This window comes from Neofelis nebulosa, chromosome X (assembly GCF_028018385.1).
Source record: "Neofelis nebulosa isolate mNeoNeb1 chromosome X, mNeoNeb1.pri, whole genome shotgun sequence".
Taxonomy (NCBI): domain Eukaryota; kingdom Metazoa; phylum Chordata; class Mammalia; order Carnivora; family Felidae; genus Neofelis; species Neofelis nebulosa.
In genome coordinates this window covers 40,526,883-40,547,787 of record NC_080800.1, presented here as the reverse complement: position 1 = coordinate 40,547,787, position 20,905 = coordinate 40,526,883, and the positions used below count along the sequence as shown (strand labels likewise).

The 20,905-nt window shown below is 45.3% G+C and overlaps 1 long non-coding RNA gene across 1 annotated transcript in view; it reads left to right on the top strand.

Annotated features, from left to right (window-relative positions):
- The first annotated feature begins 652 nt into the window (after positions 1-652).
- The window catches only part of LOC131502280 (uncharacterized), a 40,146-nt gene continuing 19,893 nt past the window's right edge, over positions 653-20,905 (top strand). The window contains exon 1 of the long non-coding RNA XR_009256997.1: positions 653-1,793. This is a non-coding gene — a long non-coding RNA (uncharacterized LOC131502280). The remainder of the gene's footprint in view (positions 1,794-20,905) is intronic.

The window sequence follows — 20,905 nt, the reverse complement described above, 5'->3', positions numbered from 1 at the left end:
GACTGTAGAAACCCGGGGAAAGCAGAGAGTGGTGGCAGGACCAGCCGGGGCGTGTGCGGGGAAGGCTGGAGTTGTTCGAGTATTGTCTGCCCGACCGGTGCCTGAGCCCGCGCGCTCGCTCGCGCCCCAGGGCCGGAGTGGGGTTGGGGGGGGCGGGTGGGATGGGGTTTGCCGAACTTCTCTCTGAAGGCTGACGGTGCACATGCACTTGGCGCCCCGTGCACGTTTGGACGAGGGTTTAATGGAGGCACGTGGGAGCAGGATTGGTCGCTGGCGGGCCCCCAGAGAGCCTCTCCGGATGGCCCAGCGCGTGTTCGGGGTGGGGAAGGGAGTGTTGAGTGTGTGTGAAATGTCCGTCCTAGGGAGCAGGAGGAGAGTGGCTCAAGGAGAATTGATTTTCTTGGATTTGCTGCAATTCCTTAAACCGAACCAGGCTTTCGGGGCGTTAAAGGAAATTACCGGTAAGTGGGGACGGATCTCTGGTGGGGCTAAAAAAAAAAAAAAAAAAAGGCTCGCGGGGTTGCGGGCTCGGCGGGCACGCCGGCTGGGTGGCTTGTGGCGCTATCTCGCCCGGCGGGTGGGGGTGGGGCCGGGGGTGAGGGTGGGGGTGGGGGTGGGGGTGGTGCTTGTGTCTTTGGCTTAAGGTGCCGGAGCTGGGGTACTTGTTCTCGGTGGACTGTGGGACTCGCAGGAGGTAAAAAGCTGTGCGGCGCGGTGTGTTATTCGCAATTAACTCTAGAATCTGTCTCTGTCTCTGTTCGCTCTCTCTCACACGCGCGCACACACACGCGCACACACACACCCTGGTTCCGTCTGTTATTCTCAGTCAACTCTAGAATCTTTGTCTCTCTGCTCTCACACTCACACAGAACACACCCTGGTTTGATCTGTGATTCTCAGTTAACTCTAGAATCTGAATCTGTGTCTCTATCTCTGACTCTTCACGCGCGCGCGCACACACACACACACACACACACACACATCCCTCTCATCTCATGGCCGCATTGACTCATTGATAGTTGCTCGTGGATTTTTATTTATTGCTTGTTGTGCTCCTGGATTTTGATTCGTCTTTTTATTTACCCCCCCAGGGGGGGAAAAAAACCCCTACCTGTATTAAAATCTGTGGGGTTTCAGCGTTGTTCGTTCACGTTCAAGATGGGAATAGGGCAGTATGATGAAAATAACCCGATCTAGCCGCTGTTTAGATTGGATAAAGCACTAGTTCATTTTAGACTTGATATTATTATTTGAAATGTACGTTTTACAACCCCGTGGAGAAAGTATCCTTTGCCTGGATCTCTCCCTCTTTTTTTTTTCTTCCTTTGTGGTAATTGACAGAATTCTTAATTACCCAGTTAACAAAGTGCTTGAGTTGTCTTCTGATTTTAAACGGCAGATCTTGAAATGGTTGTAGGTTGGCGTGTGGATGACTCCATGTCTTTCTTTAATGAACTGATCAGAATGGTGTTCGTCTGAGACTTAGTGAGTGTATGTTTCGATTCCTAAGTAATTTCTCAAACCATCCGGGGAGAGGGACTCCTCAGAAATTCTCCACACAGAGGAGAAAGAACACTTTTACCTCTTGGAGCAAATATTTGGGCCACTTTTCCCCCAGTTGTCCCTGTTAGTTGCCTGGAAAAGATGCGTGGTTGATGAATCCATGGCTTATTTGTCTTTTATGTCTACAGGTGGCAGTGTGGAAGCCAAAACGGGAGCTTCCAGAAGTGGTTTCTGAAAAATAAGAGTGAATATGCACGAGGGAGCTCGGACAGGAATCACAAAAACCGCAGGTATGTGGAACAATGCATATACCTAGCCAGCTTTGTAATTATTGCATTCCAATATCTTGACATTTACATAGACTTTCATGAAGTGAAACATACTTTGAGGTATACTCAGAGGAGAAAACAAAGCTCATTTTATTTTAGACGATGGATTTAAATGAAATGCTGCAGGTCGGTCTGCTGCGTTACTTTTTAACTGTTCTAAAAGAAGCGTTGCTTTTCTGTTGTGGCCATGTGGCGTTTGCCTTTAACCAGTTGTTGCTTGACGCTTGCTGTTAAAAACACTTCCTGAACAAATCACCCTGTTGAGCCTACGTAACAGCTCTGCTTTTCACAAAAACTACGTCTCACTGTTAACTTGGCATACGCTTATCAGAATACCAGTGCATTTTAAACCAGCGCCAACCCCCTTTTTAAGCATCTCGTCCTTTTTTTTTTCTCCTGCCAAATCTAACACATACGAGGTACCTTCATAATTCACCGCTTCGCTGAATGAATGCCAGGTTTAATATGGGATCAACGACCACCAAGTTCAGCAAGTTTTTCATTGTGATGCATTTTCAGAGGATTTGCCTTGATGATCGTTCAAATAGAAAGTTTTGCATATTTTTTTAAAGTTTATTTATTTGGAGGGAGAGAGAGTGACCATGAACGCAGTGGGGGGGGGGGCGCGCATAGAGCGAGGGAGGGAGAAACCCAAGCAGGCTCTTCGTTACCAGCGCAGAGCCTGAGGAGGGGCTCGAACCCTTGAACCGTGGGATCATGACCCGAGCCGAAATCAAGAGTGGGATGCTTAACCGACTGAGGCAACCTCTGTAAAGTTTTGCGTATTAAGGCCCCTTTTCAGCAACTGGGTAGCACAGTGTTACGAATGATAGAAGAACTCGGGGGGGGGTCATCCTTGTGGATTTTTATCTTTCCTCACAATGGTGGGCCGAAGCTAATGCTCTCACAAGGAAACGAAAGTCATCACCATATTGGCTGTACGAGGGACAGGCATCAAAATGGCTGTTAGAATGAAGCTTTCTCATTCCACGGGGTGTATGCATTCATCACAATGCTGGAATGTGGTGATGTCTTGTGATTTTTGACGTTCTGCCTTTACAGCTGAAGAGGGATTGAATTAGCCCCTGCCAGTTGAGGGTGTAAAACAAAGTCAGATGCTGTTCTCGAAGCTTAAAAAGATCAAATTGGACACTTACCAGTAGAAAGCAAATCGGGAGCTCTGACTCAGAAAGCATAAGCTAAGCTAGGGACCTAGAGGTTCCTACTGTAGAGACCCCACGGACATATGGAGTGGCTTCAGGAAACCCCGTCGTGACATTTAGGAGCACGTAAGTTTGCACTGCGTGGGACTTCGATTCGTGATAGGACTCTGGCGCTGGGAGGTAACCAGTCATCCCCAAGGCATCTGGCACGAATAGGGTCTAATCTTCTAAGTCAGAAGGGAAAAGAGCAAACAGTTGAGATTTTATGCCTCTTTTGGATCCTACTGTTCTCATGGTAGAGACATTAGGTGCTTCAGAGATCTATCATTTTTGTGTGTAACATGCATACAATAAATTGTAAAATGCGTTATGCTAAAGTGTACTGCTTCGTGAATTTTGATGTGTGTGCACACCCATCCATGGGAGCACCACCCAGGTCGAGATCTAGAACACTTCTAGGCACCCCCCCCCCCCCCCCAGTTTTTATCCTCTTTCCCCTTCTGGACAGTTTTGATCCCATTTCCCACCTGAAGGTAACCACATTCTGGTTTTTCTTTCACATCATGATGTGTCAAATCCGGGGGCGCCTGGGTGGCTGGGTTAAGCGTCCGACTTCGGCTCAGGTCATGCTCTCACGGTTTGTGGGTTCGAGCCCCGCATCGGGCTGTGTGCAGAAGCCCAGAGCCTGGAGCCTGCTTCGGATTCTGTGGCTCCCTCTCTCTCTGCTCCTCCCCCACTCACGCTCTGTCTGTCTCCCTTTCTCGAAAATAAATAAACATTACAAGAAATGAAAAAACATCCCTCCATCCACTAGTTTTGTCTCCCATGACGCTCCACATGAATAGTGTCCTATAGAAGGGACGCCCGTGTTTGCCATTCCCATTAACACAGTGTCTAGGACAGTCGTCCATGTTACTGCGTGTGGTAGTAATTCAGTCTCGTTTATTGTTGATTGGTAGTTCCGTTGTATGGACGTAACCGCATTTGTTGATCCATTCTCCTGTTGCATTTCTGGGTTTTCAGCGTGTGGCCAATGTGAAAAAGCAGCTATGAGCATTCTTGCTAACGTTTTTCACTGCACGTACCCACTCATTTCTCTTGTGCACATTCCTGGGAATGGAGTGGCAGGGTCATAGAGTAGGCTTTTATTTAGCTTTAGTAGACAATTGCCAAATAGTCTTCCAAAGTGACTGCACCAATTTAAAGTCTACCAGTAATTGGGGTGCCTGGGTGGCCCACTCAATTAACCTTCCGACTTGGGTCCCGGTCATGATCTCACAGTTCCGTGGGTTCGAATCCCGCGTCGGGCTCTGTGCTTGACAGCTCAGAGCCTGGAGTCTGCTTCAGATTCTGTGTCGCCCTCTCTCTCTGCCTCTCCCCCTCTCATGCTCTGTCTCTCTCTCTCTCTCTCTCTCAAAAATAAATAAACATTAAAAAAATAAATTCTACCAGTAGTGTAAGGAGCTCTGTGTTTTTGCTAACACTTGGTTTTGTGGGGCCTTTTAACTTCATCTATTTTCTAAATATTTATTTTTGAAAAAGAGAGAGAGAGAGAGCGAGCGAGCGCACGTGCGAGCGAGTGGAAGAGGGGTGGAGAGAGAGAGGGACAGAGGATCCGAAGCAGGCTCCACATTGACAGCAGAGAACCCGATGCAGGGCTCAAACCCATGGACCCTGAGATCATGAACTGAGCCGAAGTCGGAGGCTTACCTGACGAAGCCACCCAGGCGCCCCTAACTTCAGCTGTTTTTGGTGGGGGCATTCTGGTATCTCCCTGTGGGTTTTAAAATTAAAAAAAAAAAAAAAAAACAACTGGTAAAAACACACATAACACTACCATCCATCTCCAGAACTCTTTTCATCTTGCAGAACTGAAACTGTGCCTATGAAACAATAAATCCGTACCCTCCCCCAGCCCAAATCCCTGTTCTTTCTTCCCCCAGCCCCTGACAACCACCATTGTATTTTCCGTCTATATGAACCGGACTACTTTAAAGGACCTCAGATGAGTAGAATCATAGAATATTTGTTCTTTTTTAACCGGCTTCTTTTACGTAGCATAATGCCCTTAGGATTCATTCATGTTGGGGCGCCTGGGTGGCTCAGCTGGTTAAGCATCCGACTCTCTTGATTTCGACTCAGGTCATGATCTCGCGGTTTGGGAGATCGAGCCCCGCCTCTGCTTCTGTGCCGACCGCGCAGAGCCTGCTTGGAAGGTTCTCTCTCCTCTCCCTCTGCCCCTTCCCCCACTTGTTCTCTCTTTCTCTCTCAAATAAATAAACTTAAAAAAAGATTCATGTTGTAGTATGTGTTAGAATTTTTTTTAAGGCTGAATAATATTCTGTACACCTATACCCCATTTTGTTTAGCCACTTGTCTGTCGGTGGACACTTGTTTGCTGCCCCCTTTTGGCCACTGTGAATAGTGCTGCTCTGAACATGGGTGTCGAAATATTTTGAGACCCTACTTTCCATTTTCTGGAACTGTGTGTGGGGGTTCTGGTTTCTCCTGGTCCTTGCCAACTTCTCTTCTCTTCTGTCTTCTCTCTTCTCCTCTCTTCTCCTCTCCTCTCCTCTCCTCTCCTCTCCTCTCCTCCCCTCCCCTCCCCTCCCCTCCCCTCCCTTCTTTTCTCTTCTTCCTTTCCTTTCCTTTCCTTCTTTTTTTCTTCTTTTCTCTTTTCCCTTTTCTTTTCTCTTCTCTCCTTTTTTTTCTTTTCTTTTTCACTTTTCTTCTCCCTTCTGTCTTTTTTCTTTTTTTCTTTCCTTTCCTTTTCTTTTCTCTTTTCCCTTTTCTTCTCTTCTCTTCTCTCCTTTTTTTCTTCCTTTTTCCCTTTTCTTCTCCCTTCTGTCTTTTCTTTTTTTTCTTTCTTTTCCTTTCCTTTTCTCTTTTCCCTTTTCTTTTCTCTCCTTTTATTTCTTCCTTCTTTTCTTTTTCCCTTCTCCCTTTTCTTCTCTTTCTTTTCCTTTTGTTTCGTTTCATTTTTTCTTTTTTTCTTTTCCCTTTTCTTATCTTTTCTCTCTTTTTGTTTTCTTCCTTTTCTCCTTTTTCATTTTTTCTCTTTCTTCCTTTCCTTCTTTTTTCTTTTCCCTTTTCTTCTCTCTTCTCTCCTTTTTTCTTTTTTCCTTTTCTTTTTTCCCTTCTCTTCTCCCTTCTGTCTCTTTTTTCTTTTCTTTTGTTTCCTTTCCTTTCCTTTTTTTTCTTTTCTCTTTTTCCCTTTTCTTCTCCCTTTTCTTTTTTTTCTTTCTTTTCCTTTCCTTTTCTTCTTTTTTTCTTTTCTCTTTTCCTTTTTCTTATCTCTTCTCTCCTGTTCTTCCTTTTCTTTTCTCTTTTTCCCTTTTCTTCTCCCTTTTCTTCTCTCCTTTCCTTCTCTTCTCTTGTCTTCTCTTGTTTATCTTTTTTTCCTGATAGTAGTCCTCCTAAGGGGTGTGAGTTGGTCCTTATTTATGGTTTTAATTTATGTTTCCTGGTAAGTAATTTTAAGTGCCATTTCATATACTTGCTGGCATTGCAATATCTTTGTGGGAAATTTCTATTAAAATGTTTTGGCCGATTTTGATTTTGGTTTTGATTTCTTTGAGTCCTTTCATATTCTGCATAGGAGTCTTTCGTCAGGTATACATATCGCAGATATTTCCTCCCAGTCTGTGGCTTGCCTTGTCACGCACTGTCTTCGTGCTATCTTTGGATGGTTTTTAATGAAGCCCAGTGATGGTTTTTTTTTTTTTTTCTTTTATGGCTGTTGCTTTTTGTGTTCTGTTTATAAAATCTTTGCCCGCTTTGGGGTTATTTTTTAAAGCCTCTCTTTTAGTTATTGAAAATACATGAAGGCAATCTGTTTGGAAAATGCAGTGTATTACTTATAAGCTTATTTCAAATAAGTGCCCTAAGAATGAAAGTTGGTAATGGTCTTTGCTGTAGCAGGTGCCAGAGAAGGGGTTTGAAAAGGTGTGTTTTTGAAGAAGATACGTGGACACAGATGCTGTTACTCAAGTGGCCCCTGCTCCAGTCTCCCGGTGACACTGATTATGTCCTCAGGGCCCCTCTGGAGTAGGAAGTACCCTAGGGAAGAGCCTGGTGATGACTTAGCTAGAGGAAAGAATGTGGCAAAATGGATGGCGATCCATTTTTCCTTAATTCATAATCCATACTGGCTGAATGATCCTTCCCCTCTCCTTTCCTTTCCTTCCCTTCTTCCCTCCGCAAGGAGCGTTGCTCTGTTTGATCCCCCTTCTTTCCTTTGCCCCTGAAATAGGAATGGCCCTCAGGATTCTGCCATTCGTTAGCTTTTTCTCTTCTCCACCTGTATTTTGTTGCCTCAGAGCCCTGTGTTCAAGTTCACTCTCAGGCCTTGAGTTGCCCCTCTCCCTCTGCCCCTCTGCCCTCTGTTCTAAAGACTCCCCAGGTCTTGGGGCGCCTGGGTGGCTCAGTCCGTTAAGCGACCGACTCTTGATCTCAGCTCAGGTCATGATCTCCTGGTTCGTGAGTTCGAGCCCCACATCGGACTCTGTGCTGACAGCACGGAGCCTGTGTGGCATTCTATCTCTCCCCCCCCCCCATCCTGCCCACCTTTCAAAATAAATAAACTTAAGAAAAAGCAGACTCAGGTCTTCATCTCCTACTCCCACCTCCTGGCCTTCCACAGAAGGTCTGGATCTATATCCTTATCTGCCTCCTGGACGGCTCCCACGGGATATCCTACAGGTGCCTTTGTAAAGCACACGTGTTGTTCTTCTTCAGTCTGCTCTTCCTGCTTTCCTGCCTTAATGAATGTATTTACCATTAATCCAGGATCCCAAAGTAGAAATCCTGGCCCTGTCTCCAGCCTCCTGCGCAACTCCTATCCCTCTCACAGCCTATATTTAGTTTGGTTCAGGTCCCCTTTGGGATCGCCGTAATAGCCTTCCGACTGATCTCCCTGATTCTTCCCCTTGCCTCTAACCCCCACCTGTCATCAGCTTTCCTTTCCCCAAACGCAGGTTTAATCGCGTCATTTCCTACTTAAGAATGATTTGTAGCTCTCTACGGCCTACAAGAGGCATTCACATTCCTTAGCCTTCAACCTTCTTTTCCTGTTCCATCGTCTGCCGTTTCCTCCCCGCACTCCATCTGTCCTAAACTATTTTCCATTCCTAGAACATTCCTTGAGTTCTTTCCTGCATCTGTGCTTTCTGCACGTGCCGTTTCTCTTCTACTTCTGACGCCCGTTCCTATCTGCTGGTGACTTCCCATTTTTTGCTTTAAAGTGTTGTGTTTATTATTTATTCTCAGAAAGACAGAAAGAGCGTGAGCAGGGGAGCGGCCGAGAGAGAGAGAGAGAGAGAGGGAGGGGGAGGGAGAGAATCCCAAGCAGGCTCCACACAGATCCTGGGAACCGTGAGGCCACGGCGTGAGCCGAGATCAAGAGTTGGACGCTTGACCGACTGAGCCACGCAGGCGCCCCTACTTTTTCTTGAAAAACTGGCTCCCGTGTGACCTTTTCTTTGAGGGAGCCCTCCTGTCCTCTAAGTAGATCGTGTTATTCACACTTCTTTTAGGGTTGTTAGAGGGGATGCCAAACCTTGGCACCATTGCGTGTTAATCTTGGTGGTGCCCTCCGTGATTACCGAGAGCAGTACTTCCAATGTGAAGGCATTTAACACTTGCTCACTGAATGAATCCTTTCTTTCCTATAGCTGTTAGCTTTTGCTGCTTAACAGAACACCACAATATGGGTTTAGTCAGTGGTGTCAAGCCACCCGCATTGTCATTAGTTAGCTCTTAGGTCAGTTGGCTATTTGGACGGGACTCCACTAGGCAGTTCTTTGGATCTGGGCAGGTTTTCTGCCGGGTGGGTTGGGGGCTGGCTCTTCTAGGATAGCCTCAGCTCCAGCCCCATGTTTTTGTGTTTTTTTTTTTCCTTTTAATTTTCTTTCTTTCTTTCTTTTTTCTTTCTTTCTTTCTTTTTTTTTTTTTAAAGTAATCTCTATGCCCATTGCGGGGCTCGAACTCATGACTCCGAGATCCAAGAGTCCAGGAGTCGCATGCTCTTCCGACTGAGCCAGCCAGGTGACCCCCCTGTGCTTTTTCTAAAAATATCTTTTAACCAGGCTAGCTCGGGCTTGTTCGCACTGGGGGTGTTAGGGTTCTAAGAGGGCCCAGGTATGCAAGGTCTCTTGAGGCCTAGGCTTGTAACTGCCTCCAGGTTACTTCCTCTGAATTCTGTTAGCCAAAACGAGTCCCAGAGCCAGGGAGGTGGCGAAATAGCTTCTGTCTCTTGAAGGCAGGAGCTCCGTCATGCTGTAAGGAGCACGGATAGAGGAGAAATATCGCAGCCCTTTTTGCGAGTAACATACTGCATTTGCCTAGAAGCAGGAATATGAGATACGACCAGGTGTGGTCCAGAGGGTTGGAGGGAGGATGATTTTAACCCCAAGTGCATCCAATCGCATCTAAGAGGAGCCCAACTAAGATGGCCCCGTGTTTCCTAGCGTGCTCTTGATTCTCCCCTCAAGTCCTCTGTCCTTATCCTTTCATCCAAAGCATATTTGAGACAGCCCCAGTTTCTTTTTGACCTTGATGAGGTACCTTTGATGCTGTAGGATGATGGGCAGATTGCTCTCAGTGCGGGAGAACGGACAAGCATAGCTCTGTTTCCTCTGTATTCTGGAAGCCGCTGTAGATACCCTTGGGCATTGGGGACCTTCTTGTTACGACGCATCCTTTAGTGTTTGCCATCGATTTGTCTCTCACATCCCATTTATTTATTTATTTATTTATTTATTTTAGATTGTTCAGTTTCTTTTTATTTTTTTTATTTAAAAAAATTTTTTTTCAATATATGAAGTTTATTGTCAAATTGGTTTCCATACAACACCCAGTGCTCATCCCAAAAGGTGCCCTCCTCAGTACCCATCACCCAACCTCCCCCCCCCCCCCACCCCCCATCAACCCTCAGTTTGTTCTCAGTTTTTAACAGTCTCTTATGCTTTGGCTCTCTCTCTCTCTAACCTCTCTTTTTTTTTCTTCCTCTCCCTCATGGTCTTCTGTTACGTTTCTCAGGATCCACATAAGAGTGAAACCATATGGTATCTGTCTTTCTCTGTATGGCTTATTTCACTTAGCATCACACTCTCCAGTTCCATCCACGTTGCTACAAAAGGCCAGATTTCATTTTTTCTCATTGCCACGTAGTATTCCATTGTGTATATAAACCACAATTTCTTTATCCATTCATCAGTTGATGGACATTTAGGCTCTTTCCATAATTTGGCTATTGTTGAGAGTGCTGCTATAAACATTGGGGTACAAGTGCCCCTATGCATCGGCACTCCTGTATCCCTTGGGTAAATTCCTAGCAGTGCTATTGCTGGGTCATAGGGTAGGTCTATTTTTAATTTTCTGAGGAACCTCCACACTGCTTTCCAGAGCGGCTGCACCAATTTGCATTCCCACCAACAGTGCAAGAGGGTTCCCGTTTCTCCACATCCTCTCCAGCATCTATAGTCTCCTGATTTCTTCATTTTGGCCACTCTGACTGGCGTGAGGTGATATCTGAGTGTGGTTTTGATTTGTATTTCCCTGATGAGGAGCGACGTTGAGCATCTTTTCATGTGCCTGTTGGCCATCCGGATGTCTTCTTTAGAGAAGTGTCTATTTATGTTTTCTGCCCATTTCTTCACTGGGTTATTTGTTTTTCGGGTGTGGAGTTTGGTGAGTTCTTTATAGATTTTGGATACTAACCCTTTGTCCGATGTGTCATTTGCAAATATCTTTTCCCATTCCGTTGGTTGCCTTTTAGTTTTGTTGGTTGTTTCCTTTGTTGTCTCACATCCCATTTAAAAGGCATTTTGGGGGGAAGAGAACGTCAGGAAATGAAAAGAGGTCTGACTGATGGCAGCCGTTCACGTGTGAAAATTGAAGATCTTATACAGAGAAATGGTTGTAGTTTACCTGGTCATAACGTGTGTGTGCTTTTCCAGCTGCTATGAACGGAATATTCAGAGTGGAAACATGAGTTTAAAGGTTTCTGGTTTGCTACCTGTTAAAGGATTCTTTTTAAGGACTCTCATACATGATAAGAAAGCGTAGTTACAATATATGGGCAGGAGCTTAGTTGAAATCTACATGAAATGCTTATTAGTAACTATTCTGAGAGAAACATATATGAAGTGACCCTGACTTTCCAGAAGTAGTAGAGTCACCTTGGGTCAGTTTTGAGTTTTTCCAGAACTTTGTTATAGTACAAATTGGTATGTATCAGTAGAGCCGGTGGAAGGAAAGAAAACGGATCTAAAATTTTTCCTCATTCAAGCCCATCTCTGCTGATCCCGGAAGTACAGATGGACTGGGGAGTGACCAAAATGCGTAAAATAAGGGACACTTGAAGGGCCTCGAGACCCCCTTTGGACCTCTTTCTGACCTTTTACAGGTGTTTTGCCTGCCTATGCCACTCCAGATCGGCTACTGACACAGTTAGAGGCATGAAACATCCACAACACGAGTAATCCTCTGTCAGAATGACAGATGTGTTACTATTTATGGGGAAAATAGAACTTTCACTTATGTTAAACAAAATCTTCTTAAAATTTTTTCTCAGGGCATGCTTCTCCTTTTATTTTGTAGAGAACAAAAGACACCGCTCACTATATTCTGTTTATAAGTCAGTTTCTTCCTGGATCTCTGTATCGCATTCGCTGTTTATTTAAAATAATGTAAATTCGAGGGGCTGTAGTTCCATTATTTTTAGAAGACCGTGACTAGTTTGAGTTAGAAAATCATTATTTTTCACTGGTAACGATTGAGCGAGGGAAGGAGCTTTAACAGATTGAAATAGGATCCTCATTGAGAGAGCATTTGCAGGTGTTTGTTTTTTGTTTTCTTTTTGAAACAAAAGTAACTAATTTTTATAGTGTAGTTTTTATTAAAATTTTTAATGTTCATTCATTTTAGAGAGAGAGAGAGAAACAGAGAAACAGAGCGGGAGCAGAGGAGGGGCAGGGAGAGAGGGAGGCACAGAATCCGAAGCAGGGTCCAGGCTCTGAGCTGTCAGCACAGACCCTGACACGGGGCTTGAACCCACAAGCTGTGAGATCGTGACCTGAGCCAAAGTTGGACGCTTAACTCACTGAGCCCACCAAACGCCCCTATACTGTAGTTTTAATTTTTTTAATGTTTTTATTTATTTTTGAAGGACAGAGAGACAGAGCATGAGCGGGGGAGGAGCAGAGAGAGAGGGAGACACAGAATCTGAAGCAGGCTCCAGGCTCCGAGCTGTCAGCACAGAGCCCGATGCAGGGCTCGAACTCAGAAACCGTGAGATCATGACCTGAGCCGAAGTTGGACCCTTGACTGACTGAGCCACCCAGGCTCCCTTCTATGCTGTAGTTTTAAAGAAATGTTTATTTATGAGAGAGAGAGAGAGAGAGAACAAGTGGTGGTGGAGGGATCAGGGAGAGAGAAGGACGGAGGATCCAAAGCGGGCTTTGTGCTGACAGCTTAGAGCCTGACATGGGGCTTGAACTCATGAACCGTGAGATCATGACCTGAGCCAAAGTTGGATGCGTAACTGACTGAGCCACCCAGGCGTCCCTCGTGTTTTGTTTTTCTAAGAGCTAGTGTGATAATCTAGACAATAGTGTAAAATATTTTATACACTATATTCCTGACATGTTGAGTAATGTGAATTCTCCTTCGTATTATGTTTACTGATGTATAGATACGTAGTCTATATGTACTATACTATGCGCGTGTGTGTGGGGGGAGAGACAGGCAGAGAGGGGGGTGGAGAGAGAGGGAGAGAGAGAACACACATCCTCCTGCATAAGGTTAAAACAAAAGCTGTACAAAAATCATGAGTAAGCATAGAGCTGATTTATTCAAACAGCCACATAGAACAGTGACTTGAGCTTTATCACGGATTGTTAATATTTACATTGGAGAAGGTTATGATAGGGTAATGACTAAAGAATTCAAGGTGATAGTTTTAGGAGGAGCCTCAGACGCCACACTGAATGGTGTTACGGGGCACACTGTTGGCTTTTCAGTGGGGATTTAAAAACATACACATTTAATATGAACTAGATGGTTGGGGACGTCTGGGTGGCTCAGTGGGTTAAGCAACCAGCTCTTGATTTTGGCTTAGGTCATGATCTCACGGTTCGTGAGGTCGAGCCCCGGGTTCTGTGCTGATAGTACGAAGCCTGCTTGGGATTCTCTCTCCACCCTCTCTGCCCCTCTGCTTGTGCTCTGTCTCTGTCTCAAAATAAATTAAAAAAAAAAGAAAAGATAAACTAGATGGTTAATCAGTCATCCTCCTGTCCTTTGAATACTAATCCCCGGGTTGGAAAATATTTAAAATGACCTCCCTGTTTTGTAAAAACCATGTTTTTGTTCCTGATAAACGATGGCAAAATTTTCTTCTTGTTATGGCAGCTGTCAGTATTTGGAGCACAGAGGTTGGGATCTCGGGCCCAGTGGTGGGTGAGGGAGGGTGTTGGACTGTGTTTTGACAAATGAACACAAACGAAAACGTGGCGTGTATTTGATCAGGAAAAGGTAATGGAGGAAAACGCAGTAGAGTCTTCGTCAATATCCTAAAGAGGAAGAGGTGTGGCTGCTTTAGCCAATCACAGCGCCTCAGATTTAACGGATGCGAAGTAAAAAGCCATGGGTGCCGAGGCGACATTTTGTGCTCTGGTGGTAAGGAACCCATGCAGAGGGTCGGCTGTTGTCTTTTCTTTACCTCCAGGGACGGCAGTGTGGGACATCTTCCCTCATTCACTGTCATGCATGGGAACCTGACTGCTGGGGTTTAAGTGATTGTCCCTGGCCACACCTTTCTCGGTCTCTTTGACACGTTTTTCTGCTCTATCCGTGAGCATCAGGTTCACAGAGTGTGACCTAAGTCAGTGTGCGTGTGTGTGTATGTGTGTGTGTAGTGTGTGTGTGTAGGAGCTCTTCCCAGTGATAATGCTGGGTCTCCATATCTCCATGGTCCGTGAATGAACACCTAGGGTCTTGTATTTTGCATCACCAGCAGTGACTTTCCATCACTGTTCGTGAAACTGTATATTCGTTAAAATCCATGCATTGCAGCAAGGGTTTTCACCTTGGATTCGATTTGACCTCAGACTGGCCTGGTGCTAGAATCAGAAGTCAGGAGGCCGCCGTTCAGGTTTCCAGTCAGCTTCTAAAGAGCTGTGGGGGTTGGGTACATCATTCTTACTGCTCTGGGCTTTGGTTTTGTCAGTTTTTAACATGAGGGTTGGGCTGCTTGTCTCTAGAGTCCCGTTTTCCTCTGCTACTCCGTCAGCCTTCATGCCATGGTTGTGTGTGTGTGTGTGTGTGTTTTTTCCTGATGTCCTTAAACTCTACCATGAGACTATCACTGGGATTAAAACATGTTGATCGCCTGAAATGAGGAGTTCCGTTACGATACGGTTAATGAACTGAGATCAGTGGCCAGGTAGAGACCAAGAGGCAACCAACCATCGTAGTATATTCGAATTTATGTCATGGCGGAGTTTTCCTGTACTTGGTCAAGAACAGAGTGATTACCACCCTATTAAAGAATGTCAACTTTATTGTTGAGTTAGGGTACCCCTCGCACTGCCCTCTTTATTATAACCTCTCCAACAATAAGAAGGTTAAGTTTTAGTGGACTGCATGTGGGGGTTGCTACATGATTTTCCGTAGTGCTTGCCATGTTTTTGTACTAAGCATTTGACCTTCCCAAGTCCACGTGTGGTTTTTTTCCCTTATGTTTAACCTGGCTTTGTTTTGTGGAGTTTCCGGAACTTGAAGGTTGAGGTCTTTCATCAGTATTGCAAAGTTCTCAGCCATTTTCTCTTCAAATACTGCTTCTGCCCTGTTCTGTCTCTTCCTCTCTTCTGTCTCTCCAATTACGTGGTCAGGAGAGCTTCTCGTGTTCCTTATGATCTGTTTAGTTTTTCCTTTCCCCTTTTCTACTTTAAAAAAAATTTTAATTTCTTTTTTAAGTGATCTCTACACCCACCGTGGGGCTTGAACTCACAACCCCAATATCAAGAGTCCCACACCACCAACTGAGCCAGCCAGGTGCCCCCCCACCTTTTCTGTTTGGGTTTTAATAGGGTTGCCTTCCATTAACTTTTATTTATTATTTACTCATTTTTTATTTATTTTTATTAAAAATTGTTTAATGTTTATTTTTAAATTTTATTTATTTTGATTTATTAAAATTTTTTTAATGTTTATTATTGAGAGAGACAGAGTGTGAGCAGGGGAGTGGCGGAGAGAAAGAGAGACACACACAGAATCCGAAGCAGGCTCTGGTCTCTGAACTGTCAGCACAGAGCCCAATGCGAGTCTTGAACCCACAAGCCGCGAGATCATGACGTGAGCTGAAGTCAGACGCTTCACTGACTGAGCCACCCAGGCGCCCCAATGTTTGTTTTACTTTTGAAGAAGAGAGAGATAGAGTGTAAGCAGGGGAGGGCAGAGAGAGAGAGAGAGAGAGAGAGAGATGGTATTAGAGTGTGAGCAGGGGAGGGGCAGAGAGAGAGAGAGAGAGAGACAGAATCTGAAGCAGGCTCCAGGCTCTGAGCTGTCAGCACAGAGCCCAATTCAAGGCTCAAACCCACGAGCCGTGAGATCATGACCTGAGCTGAAGTCAGATGCTTAACCGACTGAACCACCCAGGCGCCCCTAGATTATTTTTTTTACATAGATTGTATGTAAAATTCTAGATTCTATGTAAAATTCTAAGATTCTAGTTCTTTTTTGAAATTCTCCATTTTTTTTTCATCTTCTTTGACCAATTAATCCATTACTTTAAAGATTTTGTCTGCTGAATCCCATAATCTGGATCATCTTCGAGTCTGCATCTCTTGTCTTTGTTTTCTCTTCAACGTTGGTTACGTTTTCTTGCAATTTTTCTCCTGTCTACTTCTTATTTTTCTACCAGACCTGGTTCTTCCGGGCTTTTAATTGAAACCCTAGAAGATCTTTTGTCTTCTTGGCCCTGACAAACTGTGGGAGATTAAACTTTGCCCTTTGGGGGTCTTGTGCTTAGCCCCCTGTCCCCTTGATTTTTAGTCTCTTTTTTTTTTTTTATTTTGGGAAAGAGAGCACGCACATGTGTGCACGTGTGTGCACACGTGTGCGGGGCAGGGAAGGGCCAGAGAGAGAGGGAGAGGGAATCTGAGGTCATGACTGGACCTGAACTCAAGAATCGGACACTCAACTGACAGAGCCACCCAGTCGCCTCCTGTCCCCTCGGTTTTAAAGTCTTGCCACTGTTTTGAGGAGAAACCTGGTGATGTACTCGAGGGAGCCCTCTTCCCTCAGTAAAAATGTCGTCTCTGAAACACTGAAACTGGAGACATCACTCTCCCTTTTAATGGCCTTGGGCCTCCCATCGCTGCGTCCCTCTTAGAGCTGCGGCACTCACAAATGTGGGTATTTCCCATTTGTCCCAGGAGCCTACATTAGCGTGTTCGCCAAAAAGCTTTGCTGGTTTCTTTGGCTCCCTAGAAATCTTCTCTCCAGGCAAATCTCCTCAGCTCCCAGGGGCCCCGAGGGAGGGAAATCCTCAGAAGGAAGGGCTCCCTTCCTTTGACATTCTTGACCTTGAATGCTTTAGTGGCTCGCGGAAGCCTCCTACTGTTTTTTTCTACCTAAAACCTATAAGGTGGGAGGGGCAGTTTCATACTATCGGTCATCTTCATGTCCTCTGTTCTCCTCGTGGAGTCCTCAGTTTACGCTTTCAACATTTTTCAGCTTCGTGATAAAAGTAATGTTGCCCCTGAAGCACCTGCTGACTCATTGCCATATTTCCAAAGGAGGAAAATGGCACCCCTGAGACAATACGGTCTTCTTCAAAATATTTTCATTTCACTTCCTTAGGTTCCCAAGTTTCATTTATCCAGAAAACACTTTTCTTAGGTAGAAGATGGTAATGGAGGCTGTTTCAGTTGATTTAACGTCTGACGGGTTCCTTATCGGACACATTTACTTCTCTTTTGTCCTAAAACGAGGCATGACTCATTACAAAGCCTGTCATTTGTGCGGGAGAATTTGTTCCAGAGAATTCGACGAACATTAACAGGCAGCATCCATATGGTTTGCACATGTAGAAAGGAGAGAACGGAGCCCCTCAAATTATTTAAATTGGAACCATTTCAGTGTTAAGGAGCAGTTTCTGTTGTTAACTTTTCTTAGAAGCTGGGTAAGACCTGGCCAGCGCCGAGAGCCCCCAGGCCTGGCGGGAGCCCGGAGTTCTAGTATTGGCTTTGCCTGCCACAAGCCACTTGCCCCAGGGGGAGGCCTCTGTTTTCGCCTTCCAAGAATGTTAGGACATTGGAACAGTTGAACCCCAGTCCTTTCCATCTCTGCCCTTTGGATTCCAGTCATCCATCGCTTGGAAATGAAGGTTGTCCTTGAATTTTAATCGATTGAAAGGATCAAACTCTGCAAATTTCTTTTGACTCACACATTTTCTGTGTTTGTGACACCAAGTGGGAAATCCCAGATGCTGTGTGTCAGGGTCAAGAAACTATTTTTTTTTAAGTTTTATTGATTTATTTTCGAGACAGAGAGCAAGAGAGAGCTCACGCGCGTGCGTGCACGAGTGGCGGAAGGGGAGAGAGAGAGGGAGAGAATTCCAAGCGGGCTCCGCACTGACCCAGGGCAGAGCCTGATGCGGGGCTTGAACTCACAAACTTTGAGATCGTGACCTGAGCTGAAATGGAGAGTTGGATGCTTAACCAACTGAGCCACCCAGGTGCTCCAAAACTATATATTAAAATTTTTTTTTAATGTTTATTTAGTTTTGAGAGAGAGAGAGAGAGAGAGCGCAGGGGAGGGGCAGAAAGAGAGAAGGAGACACAGAATCCGAAGCAGGCTTCAGGCTCTGAGCTCCGAGCTGTCAGCACAGGGCCCGATGCGGGGCTCAAACTCATGAACCTCGAGATCATGCCCTGAGCCAAAGTCGGACCCTTAACCGGCTGAGCCACCCAGGAGCCCCAGGATTTTCTATTTACATAATCGTGTCACCTGCAAAGAGATAGTTTCCTATGTGAAGGTGCTTTATAAACAGTAAAGAGCTGTAAAAACATCAATTATCATTAGGGCTGTAATGACACATCCCGGTTCGGCAGTAACCATCTGTTTGTTGTGGCTGTCACTATTAAAAGCGAGATGTGAAATCAGCCCAAGGGTATTTAAATTATAGGCACCTTGACTTTTGTTCCCACTTCAGTTTTTTTCGGGGGGGGCGCCGGGGAGCGAGGAGGGGGGGGTAGGTGAACCACGAGCAAAAGTATAAGCTCTTTGCTTGAAACCATTGAAATGTAGAGCTTGGAGGGGACAGTGGGATGATTTTAGCAAGTCCCCCTCTTTGAAAGATGCCCTTGAAGAAGTGTAACTGACTTACCGAAGGTGACTGAGCCGCTTCAAGGTAAAACCACAACTAAGACTGACTGTTACCTGTTTAAACCCAGATCTGTGCAGTGACTTCGGCACTTTTGGCCAAGGACCCCAAGAGGTTTTTCTTGGCTTTCAAACCTTGAGATTCTGCTTTCTCGTCTTCCCCCTAACTTGCATTTATTTATGTTTTTTTCTTTAAATTTTTTTTTAACGTTTATTTCTTTTTGAGACACAGAGAGACAGAGCATGAACGGGGGAGGGTCAGAGAGAGGGAGACACAGAATCGGAAACAGGCTCCAGGCTCTGAGCTGTCAGCACAGAGCCCGACACAGGGCTCTAACTCACGGACCACGAGATCATGACCTGAGCTGAAGTTCGGCCGCTCAGCCGACTGAGCCACCCAGGCGCCCCTTATTTATGTATTTAAAAATGCTTTTTCTTTCTTTTTGTGAGAGAGAGCATGAGAGGGGGAGGGGGAGAGAGAGAGGGGGACAGAGGACCCGAAGCGGGCTCTGCGCTGACAGCAGTGAGCCTGGTTTGGGGCTCGAACTCACGCAACGTGGGATCACGACCTGACCTGAAGTCGGATGCTCAACCGGCCGAGCTGCCCAGGCTGCCAGTAGAGTTTATTATTGAGAGAGAGAGAGGGGAGAAGAGGGTGCGCAAGCGAGTGGGGGAGGGGAAGAGAGAGAGAGAGAGAAAGAGAATCCCAAGCAGGCTCCGTGCTGTCAGAGCTGAGCCCGACTCGGGGCTCCGTCTCATGAAATGATCATGAGATGTGACCTGAGCTGAAAGCAGGAGTCAGAGGCTTAACCGAGTGAACCCCATTAAAAATGAAGTCTCGCCTTGAAATGTGAAAGTTGGAGATTTCATTGGCAGTTTATTGAAGCCGTCTGACACGGGAACAGACCTGTGGAAAACAGAGGACAGACCGTTAACCGGAAGTCGAACAAAATCTTGATTATATTTTGGTCAGTTTCCTTTCTGTCTTTCTTCCCCCTGTGCGTGTGTCTGTTGCGGTCGACCCACAGCCGCAGGCGTGGTTTTGTGGGTTTTGTTTTGTTTTGTTTTTCGTTTCACATCATGCATCCTTCCATATCATGTGTCTCTGATAATGATTATGTTTAATAGACCGTAGGTCGTTTCCAATTTTTTTTTTTTTTTTGTATTCTTACAAATAATGCTGAAAGAACAGCTTCTGCCAGGAGCACAACCCAAAAGCACGATGCCGTGTCTGCTCGCATTAGTCAACGTGTGTCATAGGGCCGAACCCAAAGTCAAGTTAAGTGGGGACTTGTACTTTTCCCCCATGACAATTGAAAGGGTGACTAATGCTGTGATACAGAGGGAAAAACCGTTGGGAGTAACGAGCCCCTCGACCTCCTGGAAGGGAATGCGATGGTGAGATGTAGAACATAAAAAGAGAAATAAGTAATGAACGTGGCAGGTGGAGGCAGGCCGATGGATTTCGAATTCAGGTTCTGACCTTGAGCAGAGGCCGTGTCTTCAGATGTCTCCCGTGAAATGGAATAATTAAGAGAAATGACGTATTCAAAGCATGTTGCGCCTGCCTGACATGTAAAAAGGCTGCCAGCAAATGTTCCCTTTGACGAAATTTTGCCATGGTACCGAATGTGCTGTTTGGATGGAACTTGACTTTCCTGGGTTTTGACTCGTTTTGACTCAAACGCACACAATGCGGAGGATTTTGTAGGCATAAGAGAAAAGATGGGCATAATTTCTGGATTATTCTCCTTAAGTCCCTTTACAAAGTGCATCATCCCCGGGGAGCTAATTTAAAATTCCTGCCTCCGTTCCATTTCCAAGGTGATTATGTGTTCTTTGTTACTTGAAGGGTGGTCCAAGGGCCAGCGACATCCCTCACCTGAGATTCGTTATGTACATTAAAACGTGAACAGCACTGATACGGATTGTCCTTAGAAACACGGTGTCAGGGGCGCTTGGGTGGCTCAGTCGCTTAAGCGTCCGACTTCGGCTCAGATCGTGAACTTAGGCTCGTGGGTTTGAGCCCCACGTCGGGCTCTGTGCTGACAGCTCGGAGCCTGGAACCTGCTTCAGATTCTGCGTCTCCCTCTATCTCTGCCCCTGCCCTGCTCATGCTCTGTCTCTCTCTCTCTCTCAAAAGTAAATAAACATTAAAAAAAAGTGAACAGAAACACAGTTGCAAAAGTTTTCTTTGTGAATTATGATTTGCCTTTCAATTGGGCCATAATGAAAAACGATCAACAATATTTAGGTAAAATTTTTTAAAAACCTATTTTAGGGTATATAATTTAAAATGGGCATAGTTAGAACAGTAATCATTTTGGATTGTTTTTCTCTTTTCCAGCTTCTAGGAAAAACAGTTATTTTACCTAGACGGTGTAATTTCGATGATGACCTTTTAGCCCATGACCTTTGGTTTGGCTTATTTGAATTTTAGAAATCTTACTTAGATTTCATAGGATTGAACTTGAACAGTATTAGAAGTAATCTACCGTGTAATGTTCGGAATCTTTGGAACAA